At 40.8% G+C, this 12,819-nt stretch overlaps 1 long non-coding RNA gene across 1 annotated transcript in view; it reads right to left on the bottom strand.

Moving 5' to 3' along the window:
• The window catches only part of LOC138847438 (uncharacterized), a 31,548-nt gene extending 19,689 nt beyond the window's left edge, over positions 1-11,859 (bottom strand). Inside the window, exon 1 of the long non-coding RNA XR_011385268.1 lies at positions 11,495-11,859. This is a non-coding gene — a long non-coding RNA (uncharacterized lncRNA). The remainder of the gene's footprint in view (positions 1-11,494) is intronic.
• Between the last annotated feature and the right edge of the window lie 960 nt (positions 11,860-12,819).

Here is a 12,819-nt window from a genome sequence, read left to right as displayed (position 1 = left end):
CTCTGTCAAATAAAATAAAAAAAATAGATATTTTAAATTCAACTTGCCCTCATCCGAGCTTCTGATCATCACAAGTCTTTGAGCCATCATCTATTCTCTCTCAGATACATTAGCAGGAAACTGAATCAGAAGCACAGAGTAACAGGGACTTGAACCAGACACTTCAATATAGGATGCAGGTGTCCCAGGAGGCAGCTTAACCCAATGCATGACAACACAAACCCCAATAATTTAACATATACACTGCTTATTGGAAAGCTTTTAGCACAAGCGTTGTTTGAGAGTAAGTTCTTTTTAAAAGTCTGAGAGGTAGAGAGAGAGCAAGAGCAAGAGCAAGCGAGCTACCATCTACTGTGCACCACCCAAATGCCTGCAACAGCTGGGGCTGAGCCAGGAAAAAAGTGGGGGAGCTAGGAATTCAGTCTGAGTCTCTAGGTGGGTTAGAGGTACTTAACTACTTGATCCCTTCAATACCATCTCTCAGGGTCTGCATTAGCCAGAAATTATAATCAGGAGATGAGTCAGGACTTGAGCTCAGGCACTCTGATAAGGGACATGGGTGTTCCCAGTGACGTCTTAACTGAGAGGCCAAACACCAACCCACAGCATAGATTTTTAACAAGTTAATTCCTATTTTTACCAGAGATGATGACTTTGAAAAAAAAAATCTATGATTTAGATTGGCTTTGCAATAGGTACAACTTTTTTAAATACCACCTTCTTAAAGTCATTATTACTGGAGTGAGATTCACATAACTGAAAATAGACCATTTAAAGCAAATAATTTAGTGGCATTTAGTACAATCACAGTGTTCTGCAGCATCTATTTTTGGTCACATGTTTATGTATTGTGTAGCTACTTCCAAAATACATTTAAATTTGCTGTACCACTTAAACATAATCTTCCAGCAATTTCTGTTGCCCTTCAAATTTAAAGACAAAAAAACTGAATCCACGGTGACAGTCATCTGAGCTCTATTTTGCAAAAGTGAAATCTCAAACCAGGCAGCATAGATATGGAGTTAAAAATAAATCCCTCTCTGTTTATAGGTCTTAGAAACACACACCAGCTTCCTGTGAAGTTCAGTGATTTTTTTAATTGTTTCAAGATGTTTTAAAGGATGCTGTGAAAGTTCTACATGATGACAAAACAAAACTCATTAGCTAGTACTTCCCTAGTGGGATTTTACTTAAAATATAAAATGTAAAAGCTCATAGGGAGGGAATCTTACAACTGCAAGTTTAAACCCAGTATAGTGAGGAAAGAAGGAAAAATAGACATAATATTGCTACATCTTTGCCTTTCTGAGTTAGATCTAAGAATAATACATCTCATGAGCTTTGTTCTCTCCTTGTTCCTTTAGAGTGCTCTCAAGTTAACTTAAGAAAATTCCTGGAAGGGGACACGGAAGAAACTGTTCGCATTTTTCTCCTCAGCAGAGGAGTTCTGGGGGTGGTAGAAAGATGACAGATTTTATAATTACGTAACACATGTTCTGTGTGCTGTTTACTTTTTTACCCTAGATATATATTACAATTAACAACAACATCAACAACTAACTCCTAAACTTTTGTTGAATTATCCCTCCAAGTCTCCCATAGTTCTGGTCATGTATTAGACCTCTCCAAAGTGATGGAGACTCGATTTAAACTAGCAGCTTTAGAGGATCCCAGAGCAGGGAGGGAGTAGTCCACAGAACAGGGCTGCAGCACTCTAAGTGAGGCCTTCCTACAACCAGGAGACACTTTCTCCTGCTCTTGTGGTCATCTCTGCGTGTGTTTGTTTCTCTTTGCATTCTCTCCTACTTCTCCATATAGACTGATGGTACTGATAGTTCTAGGGAAAGTAACTCAGAGAACAGAAACAACACCTTTCTCCTTGAGTGTCTATTACAATCCTGAATGATTCTAGTTGTCTTTGTATTATGTGCTGCATCTTGTGCCCTTGCTATTGCTGAGAGAATTGGCCAGGCCTAAATCATTTGCCTGAATCTCTTAATGAAAGGAAGATGTGAAAGCTTCCTGGGAGGGAAAATCAATTACTACAGTCAATCCTTGGTTCAAACACAAACTTTTTCTCCCAATAAGTATTCTAAGAAAATTCTACACCAAAATAGCATAGCCATCATACAGATCCCTAAAAGAGACTCATCTCCTTCCCAAAGTCATACAATTTGGAATCTTTTTTAAAGATTTGTTGACTTTAAAGGAAAAGTTGAGGGGAGGGGAGAGAGAGAGAGAGATCTTCCATCTACTGGTTCACTCCTGAAATGGTGCAAACAGCCAGGGTGGGGCCAGGCTGAAGCCAGGAGCTGAGAGCTTCATCTGGGTCTCCCGCTTGAGTGCAGAACCCAAGCACTTGGGCCATCTCCCACTGCTTTCCCAGGGGCATTACCAGGGAGCTGAACTGGAAGTGGGGCAGTTGGGACACGAACCATCACCCATATGGGATGCTGGCACTGCAGGTGGTGGCTTAACCTTCTGTGCCACAGCGCTGGCCCCTGGAATCCTTACTAGCAGATTCAGCTCCAAGTCCAAATCTCTGAGGCATCTTCCTCTTTCTTACACTGCTTTGAATGAGATTTCTCTTGGCTTAGCAACTCATGTCCAATTGAGGAATGTAATAATCACAATGAAAAACTCCAATTTTGAGAGGATATGTGGTCATTTTGAAAGGATAATTATTGCTTCCTGCTGCAGAAGGATAGCAAAGATTCATCTGTGTGGCAAAGGATTAAGTTCTTTAGACCCAGAACGTGGGAACTGTAGGTTCTCCCTGTTAGAAGGAATAGTACCCAATTGAAGTTATGCAGTTCCTAGGGGTCAACCTTCTAAGTCCCTCTGGTTCCTTTCAGGTATCCCCATTCCAACACCTGGATTCTGATTGTTTTTCAATGAAAGCACTCATGTTAAGTGGACTTAAAGCATTGTCTGCAGGCTGGAAGAGTTTTGCAATAAGGTTATATATTTTTTATTTGCTTAATCTGTAACTTATGTTAGAATGGAAACCGAAGACTGCTTGCCTCTACTGGTTTGAATTAGAAGGAACCATTTAACTCATTTTAGAGCAATGGACACCTTCCTGAAAATAGGAGTCATACTGTGGGTTGAATATGTACTTCCAAAATTCACATACTGACACTGAGTGGGCAATGTGATAGTATTGATGGGTGGTCTTTAAGAGATGATTGCATCACGAAGGCTCCTTTCTTTATGAATGAGATTCAGACCCTTATAAAAGAGGCTTCAGATAGCATCTGTCTTGCTTTCCTTTCTGCCATAAGAGGGCACAGCATTTTTCCATGTGAGAGGATGTAGCAACACGGTGCCGTCTTTAAGCAGGGAACATTCTTCATCAGACAACTGCCATAAACTACCAGAGGCTTGATCTTGGACTTCTGAATCTCCAGGACTATGGTAGATAAATTCCTGTCCTTTATAAATTACTCAGTCTGGGGTATTTTGTTACAGCAGTACAAAATGTACTAAGACAAACTCCATCATCATCATCATCTATTTAATCATCTTTCTAATCTCCATTCCCTTTCAGGAAGTGTAGATTTAAGCATAAGTATTTTAAAGACTATTGTTTCAAAAGTGCTTTAACACATTTGAAAAATAGGCACCATTTAATGGATTGTGTGCCTTTCTTCTTATCATGCTTTGGTTTTTCATTGACCATATAAAGATTCTTTCTCATGATCCTGAGTCCATTCATTAAGGACTTGGTTGGTGAGGAGAAAAAATAAAATCTCATGTATGAAAGGATAAAGGGGGCCACCTCTGTGGCGCAGCAGGTTAACGCCCTGGCCTGAAGTGCTGGCATCCCATATGGGCGCTGGTTTGAGTCCCAGCTGCTCCACTTCTGATCCAGCTCTCTGCTATGGCCTGGGAAAGCAGTAGAAGATGGCCCAAGTGCTTGGGCCCCTGCACCTGCATGGGAGACCTGGAAGAAACTCCTGGCTCCTGGCTTATACCATCAGCGCAGCTCCAGCCATTGTGGCCATTTGGGGAGTGAACCAGTGGATGGAAGACCTCTTTCTCTCTCTCGCTCTCTCTCCTCTCTCTGTGTAACTCTGACTTTAAAATAAATAAATACAAATTAAAATAATAAAAAATATTTATTAAATTAAAAAAGAAAGGATAAAGGGATATTGTGAAGAAATTATCAGAGCCCTTGGCCCACAGTCAAAGGGATTCAAGAGTAGAGCCCCTACCTGAAAAATCTGGGCAAGCAAGTTGAGAGGTCATCTATGATAGGCCCTGTCTTTGAGACCTGGAGACATGTTGATTCAGAAACCTTTCCAGCTGATTCTGCAGTTTTCATAAGGTTGAAAACCTCACCTTAACTCTTCCTAGGGCTTCTGAAAAGAAAGTGTGCATTCTTCATGAAACCTTGCTTATTTTATATCAGGTGTTCCAATAGCTTTCCTCCTGGTAGAAGTAATGCACACCTTATACCATAAGTTTATTTCTGACATTGGCCAACTATTCCTTACAGATTTCTGCAAAAGTTGTTAGACTAAAGAGAATGCCTAGACCCTCAAGGCAAAAGTAGGTATGAGTTTCTACACCTCTACCTAGATGAGATTAGCTAAACTCCCCAGAACCCCTGAGCTGGAATAACAATAAGTGGATGTTATCAGTCCAGAGTATTCTTCTTTTTCTCCGTCTGTTTCAAGCCAGGCAACTGGGAATTGTTTTTTTCTCTTCTCCTTCTCATAATACTTTGCTTACATTTTCTTGGAGATGGAGACTTAAGGTAGAATTTAACCAGCTAATTCTCTGCATATCTCACACCTCCAGCTTCTCATCTTGGTGGAGGCTGACGATGGGAAGTTAGGAGAGTGTCATGGTTTTTCTGCAATAATCATTCCTAATTTTCTCTGGTGTTTGTTGCTAGCAACTCTGTTTTCTGGTGCCAAATTATTCTTGGTTAGGGACTGATTGGTTGTAGGGAAGAGAATTCACTTAGATCAGCTCAAGTAAAATTATAATATTTATGATGTAGCTCCAATAACCAATTCCTGGACAGTGAAGCAATGTAATAGACATTGTGGGAGAAAAGAATGAAGCATAGTAGGGCCTTACAGAATTTGTAAAGGGGAAGTGGAAAGTAAAGAAATAAAACAGCTCTTTTTCTTATACCATTTTCCCTTTTATCTCTGTTTTTGTGCCTTCTGGATTTCTCTCTGCGGAGCATGTGTTTCTTTTTATTCATGGTATCTTTGACCCTACTTTTTCACCTTGGTTCATTATCTCACAATGAGGCAGTCCATGTCTGACCAACTTGGATTCATTTTTCTAACACTCATAGCATCTGATATGGTATAATTTTGTGTGTATGTGTGTGTGTGTGTATTTGTGTCAACAGAATAATTCTCACCTCGCTTTTTCCAAGCATTGTGTGTGTGTGTTAGTGACAGCATTGTTGTATAGTACATTGGTCTCCAAAGTAGATTATACAAGATAATCCACCAGGGTATAAAATGAATATATGATTTATATAATGTGTGTATCTAAAAAAACAAGAAAATCTAAGTATTATGCATTTACATGATAGAGATTGATCATTGATCTTTTTGCCTTCATGTGGATCAAATGTCAAGAGTAGTTCACAGGTGTTTTGAAGGAAAGGGGGGCTTCCACAACATGGGGTATAGGCAAGTTGCTTTCTGTGGATGTTGGCTTTCAGCATATGGTGGAATATCGCAGTTTATATGGGCTTATGTAGATTCTCATAATATATTATCTAGTTTGAACTAAAGTAATCCTCACAAAATAAACAAAAGGCTTAAAAAGATACCCAGAAAGTAATTGTAAATTCCGGATAATGCCTATAATGCAAGCACAAGGAGCAAAGAGAAGATGGCAGAGCAAACACCTGTACTCCTGTTATGAGCTCTTTGCAACATTAAGAGAAAAAACTCTGATGATGTAGTTGGATCTGACAGGAAGTGATCCACAAGATAAGACATTTTCATGGAGACTCTAGGAACTACGGGTTTTAGTCTAAGACTGCTGACAATGAATATAGCCCCAGAGTGTACCCTGTGCTTGGATTTTGTTCATGGAGCTGTCATGGCTATCCTGACATTTAGAAATGAAGCTGTCACAGTACGAAGGCAAATTTTTATAACTTTTTAAATAGTAACATTTCAGTCAGGGAACGCTCAATTCTACTTAACATAATTTCACTAACTTTATAATTTTTTGCTTAAGAACAGAGGTTAAAATCTACATTCCATTAAGGAAACACTGTTCTTTTGCCATGGTAAAAGTTAGCTAAAATCATAAGCAAGAATGTGTGCCCTTGTCAGCAGATGTCAGTTATGAAGCTGTCGTTGAATATTTGAAGAACCAAGCATTAGGATAGATTTGACATTGCTGACATGATTGGGTGAAAATACAGATGCTTCTGACTTGTCTCAGTTTATGGAATTTGTTAAGATTCTGTTACTATAATGAAATACAGGAAAAACAATTCTCTTTATCCCTCTCCACTAAGAAAAAGATATGCTGGAAAGGCTATGTTAATTATAAAGGTATTAATAATTTCTTAAACAAAAGAAGGGGTAAGAAGAGAGGGAGAGAAGCATGAGTGAAATTTTCTCTCTACCTAATTTATATGCAGTTATTGCAGCAAAGAAATCAAAGCCATAATAGTTAAAATTCCAGGAATACAAGTATGGTGAATTTTGTGAAAATGGAATATTTAGTATTAAAATCTTTATCTGGAGCAGTGACTGGCAACCTTCTTCAGTACACAGGAACATAGTCAATTTTTTAGGCTTTGCAGGCCATATGGTCTCTATCTCAACTACTCAACTCCCCTAATAGGGTGAAAGCAGCCATTAGATAATAGGTAAGTGACTGTGTTCCAATGAAACTTTGTTATAAAACAGGAGGGGAATATATTTGATTCAAGGGCCATTGGTTTGCCAACCTGTGCTTTATGAGATAGGGATAGCCATGAACATACAGGTTGACTGTTTTTCTTGTGTCAAAGAACTCAAAAATGTCACTGAAGTTAAGGACAAATCTCTAATTTATTGATCTCCCATGTAATGGCAAGTGGGTGTCACAGTATGCCATCTAACAGATAAATTAAAAAGCACAGATTAAATAGCTTGTTCTTCAAGGTAAAAGTGACATTTAATAATGAGAAACAAACTGCCTTTTGAAAGAAACCTATAGGACAATTTTGAAAATAGCTCTTAGGGAATGTTTCTCTTCTCATATTGTTTACCTGTGGAAATGGTATACGTTGTCACCTGCATACTTAATAAACTTAGAAAAAGAAGTTCCGAGGCAGAAAAGGATGGCAGTCGAATAGGACTCTGCATAGAGACACCAAGATGAATTCACACACCAGTCTACCTTACAAGAGCTGGGGAAGCCAAGCCAAAGACCACAGTGCCTGGTTTTAGTGTTATAATGACAAAAGATGCATTGAAGAAGACAGGAAAGAGTTGCCCAGGTACCCCTCCCCCAACTCCAAGCACCACAGTGTGGACACAGATGCTTCCTGCTTGAGGGAGGGAGAAGGAATTAATTCCAGGCCTCAGTTATGAGGCCTGCCAAGGTGAAAAAGCAGTGCTGGGCAGAGGCCAAGGTCCCTTCTCCAAGCCACTACTTGCAGACTGAGCCTCTGGAATTGCATCAGCCCATTGCCACGTGACTCCTCCAGCACCCCTCCTCCAACCTAGAGCAGTACAGGGGGAAGACAACACGCACTGGGGCATGAAACAGGAAAGCGAGCACTGGGCAACACTTTCCCGAGCAAGGAGATGCATGTGGTCTGATAAAGAAGGAACCTAAGCACAAGCATTTGCTGCTCGCTTAAGCTCATCCCTGAGGCAAGAGGGTTTAGTGAGACAAGGGTAAGCAGGAAGTCCTGGCAACCCCCACTCAGGCCCCACGTGTCTGAGGCATTTATCACAGTTGAGCACTGGGGCCCTCCCAGGCCCAGAGCCCAGTTTGGGAAGCTGCTGTGTTGTCAGCTGCTGCATTGCCCTTGAGAAAGAGTCCAGCTCATGCTGTGCCCAGTCCCACCCAGGATCTTGCTGTCTGGAGCCATCTTGAGGCCCCTCCCACTCTGAGGTTCTATGAAATAGCTGTCACTACCTTGGAAAAACTTGGGTGGCGCATACTTTCTTTTAAAGCTCTATTTATTTATGTGTTTATTTGAAGGCAGAAAGAGAGAGAGAGAGAGAGAGAGAGAGAGAGAGTGAGTCTTCCATTCACTGTTTTACTCCGCAAATGTCCACAACAGCTGGGGCTGGGCTGGGAGGAAGCCAGGAGCCAGGAGCTTCATCTGAGTCTCCTACACAGGTGCCCAAGCACTTGGGCCATCCTCCACTGCTTTTCCAGGCATATTAGCAGAGAGCTGGATCAGAAGTGGAGCATCCAGGACTCGAACTGGCACCCATATGGGATGCTGGCACTGAAGGTGGAAGCATAACGTTCTACACTACAGTGCCAGCCCCTATTTAAAATTTTTTATTAACATGTATAAGGCAATCTTTCAACACATGTATACATGTAAACCAATCAAATCAGACAACTAGCTTTTCCATTACCTTTCTTCGTGTTTGGAGTCTACTACTACCTCTCTTTCAATCCTTAAAATTTTTATTTATTTATTTATTTGAAAGGCAGAGAGGGAGATAGATCTGGGGCCAGCGCTGTGGCGTAGCGGGTAAAACTGTTGCTTGCAGTGCCAGCATCCCAAATGGGTGCTAGTTTGAATCCCAGATGCTCTACTTCCAATCCAGCTCTCTGCTATGGCCTGGGAAAGCAGTGGAGAATGGCTCAAGTCCTTGGACCCCTGCACCTGCATGGGAGACCCGGAAAAACTCCAGGATTCTGGCTTCAGATCGGCCCAGCTCTGGCCATTGTGACCATTTGGGGGAGTGAAACAGCAGATAGAAGACCTCTCTCTCTCTCTCTCTCTCTCTCTCTCTGCCCTTGCCTCTCTGTAAGTCTGCTTTTCAAATAAATAAAGAAATCTTCAAAAAAATTAAAAAGGAATGAAATTTTGTTAAAAAAAAGTCTCAGCAGAAAAATTAAGCAAGCAGAAAAAAGAAATCCTGAGCTTGAAGACAGATTGTAGGAAATAACTCAGGCAAAAAAGGAAAAAAAAAAAAAAAAAAACCTGGCTAGAACAGAGAAAGCCTTTGAGACTTATAGGATACCATTAAGTAAGCAAACGTTTGCAAAAAGGATATTCCAGAAGGGGGAAGAGAAGGAAAACGATATAGAAAATGCATTCAACAAAATAATTGCTGACAACTTTCTAAATTATGGAAAAGATTGGGGTATTCAGATTCAGGAAGCCCAAAGACCCTTATTGCACTGTTGACAATAGCCAAGATATGGAATCAGCATCAGTATCCATCAGCAGATGCATGGATAAAGAAAATGTGGTATGTTTACAAAATGGAGTACTATTACTTATCAGCCATAAAAATAGGTCAAGATCCTGTCATTTGTAACATTAGAGATGAACCTACATGACATTATGTTAGGTGAAATAAACCACACACTCAAAGACAAACACCACGTGATTTCACTCATATATGTTTCCTAGAAAAGTGGCTCCTATAGAAGTTGAGAGTAGAACTGTGGTTTTCAAAGGGGGAGGTAATAGGAAGAGGTTAGTCAAGGGGTACAATGTAATAATTAGATAGGAAAAACATGTCCTGGTGTTCTTCTATATAGCAGGATGTATTGTAGCCAGGAGAGGATTAAAATAGCCAGGAGAGAATTTTTAATGTTCTTGCCACAAAGAAGTGATAAGTGTTTGCAGTAATGGATATGCTAATTACTCTAATTTGATCATTACAAAATGTATACCTGTACAGAAACATCACATTTTACCCTATAAATAAATATGAGTGTATAATTATGTGTCAATCAAAAATTAAAAGACATTTCTAATATGTTTAGTAACCTCCTACAGAATTTAAATGGATTTCAGATCTATTTGTTAACAGATATAAATAGGCAATCTCTTCTAAGTTGTTGGCAGGTATAATATTTTGGCATCAAGAATGATGGAAATTTCGGGGCTGGCACTGTGGCACAGTGGATTAAGTGCCACCTGTGAAGCCAGCATCGTGTGTGGGCGCTGGGTTGGGTTCCAGTTGCCCCACTTCCAATCCAACTGCTTGCTAGTGTACCTGGGAAAAAGCAGCAGAAGATGGCCTAGGTACTTGGGTCCCTGCCACCCCTCTAGGAGACCCAGGTGAAGCTCCTGGTTCCTGGCTTCCACCTGGCGCAGCCCCAGCCATTGCAGGCATTTGGGGAGTGAACCAGAACCAGCAGATGGAAGATCTCTCTCTCTCTCTCTCTCTCTCTGCCTCTCTCTAACTTTCGAATAAATACATGACTGAATCTTTAAAAAAAATGATGGGGATTTCAACAAACTTCAGCAAAATCCTCTGTATAAACAGTGGGTATAATTATAAAAATGGTATAATTATTTAATGAGTGCAGCCAAGTGAAAGACTTTTTCCATTTGATCTCATTTTGGAACTTCTATGTGAGGTCCTTTTTCTAGACGCACAACAAGTAAGTGTTGATTTAAGCTGTCATGCAGGCCCTCAAGTTGTTGTGACAAAAAATTAAGCCAAGATTATAAAAACAGTAATGAAGCATATTTGAACACATTACTTACAGTTTTTTTGGTGTTCTAGAAATTAATGAACTAAATTGAACTCTAGTCTCCCAGACTCTAAAAATCATTTAAGAGGATTCTGTGCCATTCGCTGGGCAGAAGGAAATTAATCCATAAAATCGCCTCTTAACATACTATTACAGGCAACTCTCCTTTATTTGGAGATGACTCACTGTAATCATGTGCAGGCTGGACCTGAGAAACATTCATGTTTCTAGCGAGGCTGAGCTTTGGGAGGCGCCAGAGTCAAGTCTCCATGTGCAGAGTGGCGCAGGTGACATCTCATCCTGCCCCTGAGAGTAGAGGCTGTTAGATCTGAACTCATCTTTGCTGCCTCATTACTGACCCTGCAGGCTGGAGAGGCCCACCCCTCTGACATTTGCTGCACATTTTTTTTTTAGATTTATTTTTAATTATTTGAAAGGCAGAGGGACAGACAGAAACATATCTTCCATCCTCTGCTTTTGTCCCCAAATGGCTGCAACAGCCAGAACTGGACCAGGTCAAAGCCAGGAGCCTGGAGCTCCATCCGGGTCTCCCACATGAGTGGCAGGGGCCCAAGCACTTGGGCCAGCTTCCACTGCCTTCTCAGGAGTGTTAGCAGGGAGCGGAAACGGGAGCACAGCAGCAGGGACTTGAGTCACTGCTGTGATACGGGATCGTGAGCAGCAGCTTATCCCACCCTGCCGCAATGCTAGCCCACCGCTACTGCACTTGGACCGTTGCTGATGGATGTGAATAAGAGTGTGAGCCAAGCATGACCATTTTATAGGTGAGAAAACTAAGGCTCAGAAAGATGAAGTACTCACTTACTGATGGCAAGCTGTGACTGAGCTGGGATTGGAGACCAGGGCTGATTTCAAAGGCTCTGTGTCTTCCACTGCTCTCCACAACTTAGCTTGTAGGGCTTGGTCCTCAGCTACTGTGACCAGGATATTTTTGGATGGAGGCTCTTCTTGGCTCTCAAAACAGTGTGTCAGCAGATGCCGATTCTGCTTATTCCAAAGGATACTTCTATGCTTCCTTTTCTGAACTTTGCTGAGAGTCATATGGGACATTGAAAAGCATGCATTCCAAAGCTCTCATTTTACAATGAACAAAATTAATACCTAGACAGATAAAGTAACTTTCCCTAGCTCCCCATGGTAATTAGTGATGGCTATAAACCTGCCCTGCCTGAACTTTTGAACTCCTCACGTGTTGGAAAAATAGATCCCAGATTATAAATGTGTGTGGCAGAGCTTGAGTTTTCTAACATCCATAATTGGGCACCAGAGTTATAATTTTCTCTCTCAAATAATAGGCTAAAGCATGGTTTTCCTCCGAACTTGGCTGAAACTTCAAGCCTTTTTGGGGGGCGTCAGTTATAGTATACTACACTTGGATTTGTTCATGTTCTTATTTGTGTTGACTTAAAAAGATGATCTGCATGATTCCCAAGAGTGTGGAGCCTTTCTGATGCTTTCAACAAAACAGCATATAGAGAGTCTATTTTAAGAATTTTTCGGGTCACAAGGCAGTGAGTAACCATCCTAAACTCTTTTTTATTTCTATCTGAGATTGAATTCCTACAAATCTGATTAGTTTTTGTAGCTTGCACCTGAGGCTGTCGAGTTGCACCAGGCCTCTAACTAACTTGGTCATTTTTTTTTTTTTTTGGTCATAAACAATGAGTGACTTTATTAAGTATTGGCTAAAAACACAACAAAGAATTTTTTGTTTTTATTCATTCATTCAAATAATAAAAATATGTTGAATATGTGCTACATGTCAGATCCTGTTCTCATCCTTGTCCTTGTCTACTAGGCTCATGGCCTAGTAGAGGAGACACATCCAGAAAGACATATGGTATCTGAATGACACATGATGACTTTGTTGTAGAAGTGTGTGGGCACTGGGAAGCTTCTGTTTGTCCAGGGGACTGGGGAAGGCATGGGAGGAAGTGACATTTGATTTGATTACTAGATGATGAATAAAAATTTATCAGGTGGGGAAGAGGGAAAGGCTATTCCAGATAAAGTGTAACACAAGCAAAGGTAGAGAAGAATAGATCCCTTTGGGTGGTAAGCATGGTGGCTGGTGATGTACATGGCAATAACTGGTATTTCAACACATGGGGTCCATGAAGACTGACTTTA

This window comes from Oryctolagus cuniculus, chromosome 1, assembly GCF_964237555.1.
Source record: "Oryctolagus cuniculus chromosome 1, mOryCun1.1, whole genome shotgun sequence".
NCBI classification, from domain to species: Eukaryota; Metazoa; Chordata; class Mammalia; order Lagomorpha; family Leporidae; genus Oryctolagus; species Oryctolagus cuniculus.
Note: the sequence above shows the minus strand (reverse complement) of the source record. Positions and strands in the feature narration are given on the sequence as shown.